This window comes from Petaurus breviceps, unplaced genomic scaffold (genome assembly GCF_028583685.1).
Source record: "Petaurus breviceps papuanus isolate PSGF00001 unplaced genomic scaffold, PetGlider_PUasm1.0 126, whole genome shotgun sequence".
Taxonomy (NCBI): Eukaryota; Metazoa; Chordata; class Mammalia; order Diprotodontia; family Petauridae; genus Petaurus; species Petaurus breviceps.
Genome location: NW_027185655.1, coordinates 34,297,828 through 34,302,034, shown reverse-complemented (window position 1 = coordinate 34,302,034; position 4,207 = coordinate 34,297,828).

Here is a 4,207-nt window from a genome sequence, read left to right as displayed (position 1 = left end):
GCTCATTTTCATGAGTGGCTTGGCTTCAGTGTGAAGAAGCCAAACCTGGGTGTTGGGTTTACTGTGGACCACCATTAGCAACTTGGGATTTGTGGCATGCATGTCAACCACACAACATGGCTTGGCCAATTCTCTCTTAAGCCTTTTTGGCTTGAGTAACACATATGCCATCTGCATGGATATTTGCATGATGCCCAGATGTTGGAGGGGCTGCATGATTGCTGGTATGATTTTCTTTCCCTTGGTAGGTGATTCATGTGGCTTAGTGTGTTGACATTTCCCTGAGAGTGATGGGCTGCTATGTTTTTGTGAATCCTACCAATGGCTCAACTGAAGCTGGGGCATGTGTTCGCAGCAGACATACACTTGACTTGCAGAGGTTTAAATCCACACCTGGTCATGGACCAAGGTGACTGAAGATTCACTTTGCTGGAACAGATGGTCCACTATCAACCACATATCTTCTTTAAAATTCACTCTATCCTGTCCAGGTCCCTGTTGCTTTTCTCTGTTGACATCCTGGTTACTAGTCCTCCTCCCTAATCAGTCTAGTACCTGAACTCACAGTCTTCTTTTCCATTCCACCTTCAGTTTTCTTTGAATACCTTTATCTGAAGTTCCTCAACTTCCCTGTGACCTCTGTCTCTCTATCAATAATCAATCTGAAGGGCTCCTCAATAAGCAGGATGGGAGTGCAGGGTATGACCAGGATTTTCAGGCAACTTCAGGCACAACTCCTCATGGAATATGAGAATTCTCATTGGTGCTGTACTAACTTGGGTGCTGTACTAACTGGGGTGCAGAGTCTGGAACCTTCTCCTGATGATTGATTGATAATCAGCTATCCTTCCATGGGTTCTAAAAGGATAGATCTCTCAACCTTTTTGAGGACTTCTTTGTCTTTCTCCCCTTTAAGGGAAGAGAAGGAAGAAGAGAGAGAATTTCTCTCCTTGGCTCTTACCTAAGTTGTCTAGGCACAAGCAAATAATTGTGATATACATGTGCTTGCATGGGACCTGAGAGGGAGGGGACAAACATTTATCAAGCATCTAAGTACTTAGTGCTAAGTGTTTTTGAAATATCTCATTTTAAGCTTACAAGAATCCCGTTTTACAGATGTAGAAATCCATTTTGTTCAGGGAGGAAACTGAGTCAGAGGTTAAGTGACTTGCCCAGGGTCACACAGCTCATAATATTTGAATTCAAATCTTCCTGACTCCAGACCCAACATTTTATTCACTGTAACACCTTGCTGAGAGAATGGATCCCGAAAGATCCCTTTTCCAGTTGATGGGATAGTAGCACCTTATGTAAAGGGGGTGGGGGAGGTGTGCAATCAATCAATCCGAGGTATTCTTCAGAACTTGATTATAGAACTATGTTGCAAAAATAGATATGTGACTGTCCCAATGACCAAGAGGAGACTTTTGCCTTTGGGAACTGGCTTGTGGGTAATTCCAAGTTCTAGAAAACCTGAGTTTAAGAATTCAGGCATTGTCTACTTAGAAGAAGAAAATTTCCTCAACAGCATGCTTCTGGGAGAAGGAAGGCAATTGCCAACAGGGACCCTTTAGCAGGACTGGAGCAACATCACTATGGACAGGAGATCTGGATCTTGTCAAAGGTCTTTAAACAAGAGCTGACAGAATGATTTACGAATACTGAAATGTTTTAGGAGGGAAAATAAATAGAAGGAATTTAATCCTGGTTACCAAGTGAATTCCATAGCAGGCAATTTCCCCCAAATGTCCAATTTGTTGTTGTTTAGTCGATTAGTCGTGTCAGGCTCTTCATGACCTATTTGTGGTTTTCTCAGCAAAGATACTCAAGTGGTTTGCTGTTTCCTTCTCCAGCTCATTTTACAGATGAGGAAACTGAGGCAAATAGGGTTAAGTGTGTTGCTCAGGGTTATACAGCTAGTAAGTGTCGGGGGCCATCTTTGAACTCAGATCGTCCTGATTAGAGAGTTGGCATTCCATCCACTGAACCACCTAGCGGCCCAAATGTATTGTCCCTGGAAGTTCTTAAAATGCAGAAAATAGACTAAAATATGCAGGAAGCTATATCACGGAGAGTTCAAAGAATAAAGATAGAGACCTATATGTACAAAGTCATTTATAACATCTCTTGTGGTGGCAAAGATCTAGAAGATAAAGGTAGTGGCCATTATTTTGGAAGGCTGAACAAATTAAGGCATGGGAATTCAATGGAACACCGTTGTGCCATAAGAAATGATAAAAGGGATGGTTTCAAAGAAATCTGAGGAGACTGGCATAAACTGATTCAGAGTGAAATTAGCAGAACCAGGAGAGCAAGTTATACTTATAACAACAAAGAGAAACAACTTTGAAAGACTTAAGAACTCTAACCAACAGATTACCAACAAAAATTCTAGAGGTCTGGTGAAGAATGTTAACCATTCTCTAACAGAGAAGTGATAGGCTAAATATACAGAATGAGATATATATTTTTGGACAAAGCAAATATGAAAATTTAATTAAGTAGGCATATTTAGTTATGGTAAGTCACAAAGGTTTTGTTTTCTTTTGGGGGAGGGGCAGAGAAAATAAAAAAAAAAGAGGAAATGTAAACTTTTTTTTTTTTAAGCAATTGGGGTTAAGTAACTTGCTCAAGGTTACACAGCCAGGTGTTTCTGGGTGGGTGCTAAGTGTCTGAGCCCGGGATTCGATCTCCAGGTCTTCTCAACACTGGAGCCGGTGCTCTTACTCGCTGTACTACCTGGCCGCCCCAAATGTAAACTTGTTAATTGTCAAAAGAACTTAATTTAAAATGATAAAAAATTATGTAGGACCTGAACTCTCCGAAGACTTATCAGAGAAGGGGAGATAGCTGCTTGATGAGGTACACTTTAAGCACAACTAACCAAGCATTTGGTTACTTTAAGAATTACTTAATTTAGGGGTATCTAAGTGGTGCAGTGAATAGAGCATGGCCCTGGAGTCAGGATGAACTCAGTTCAAATCTGGCCTCAGACATTTAACACTTACTAGCAGTGTGACCTTAGGCAAGTCACTTAACCCCAATTGCCCTGCCCTCCGCCCTCCAAAAAGCAAGAAAAAAAATTAATTTATTAGTCGTATAATAATAAATAGTAATTTATTAATTACTTTAAGAATGACTGCTGGTTAGCTGACTGGACTTCAAACCTCCAAGTCCCTCAGAACCAAGGCAATATTTTCTCTCTGGGAATGAAGTTTCCAGGACCTTGTAGCACTAATTGGCATGTGCCAAGAACAATGACATTATCACCAAGGCAGGCTTAACTAAACTTCACTTCAGGAACAGTTTGAAGAATTTGTATTGAGTTTTGCAGGCAGAGAAAATATAATCCCATAATTGTTTAACTTCTCTTTCTTTTGCAGTGAAAATTCCATCCTTTCAATCAAACTTGGCATAATTGTAAAATCTTATGTTGGTCCTGGAGAACAGATAATGAAGCATGTTTTCCTTCTCTAGGAGGAGGGGAAGGATTAAGAGGAAAGAATGTTGCATATACTGTCAGAAGTGGTCCCTATATCAGTTTGCTTTTTGCTGAACTTATTTTTGTTGATGGTTTAAGGGATAAGGGAGGGTTCAGTACATGACATGTAGAAGGTGGTTAGAGAAAAACTGTATGACAGTAAGATAAAAAACAAAAGACATCCAACAGCATGTTGAAAAAACAAATTTCATTCTTTGATATTTGATGACATCCATTAAACAGATACTGATTGAAAACTCAGTGTGTGCCAGACTCATACTGTGGGAGAGAAAAATGTAACCCCAGGGGTTGCTTTGTCAATCTCATGTCTGATGAGGCAGATTTAGAAAGCACTAAATTTGTAGTAATTCTGCCCTTGGACATACCATTATGAAATGCCTGAAATGACTTGTGGTTATACCCCCCAGTTAGAGGGCAAAAACTTTTTAACAATGGCCTGGGGATTAGGATCCCAAACATGTACTAGGAAATGTCACTCTCTTTTGTGGCTCCTGGAGCTGTCCCACACTCTCAAGCCCCAAACAATGGGACACAAGGAAATGAAATGTTGGAGTCAGTCACAGGTGTTTAGGAGAAAGAAAATTAGATAAGAGTCTTAAAAAGAGTAAAAGGACATGATGGGGAATTAGGAACCATCATCTAAAGCAACTGGGCATGGTAAGGATCCTCAGCCCTGGCTACTTGTTTCTATTTTTCTCTGAGCAG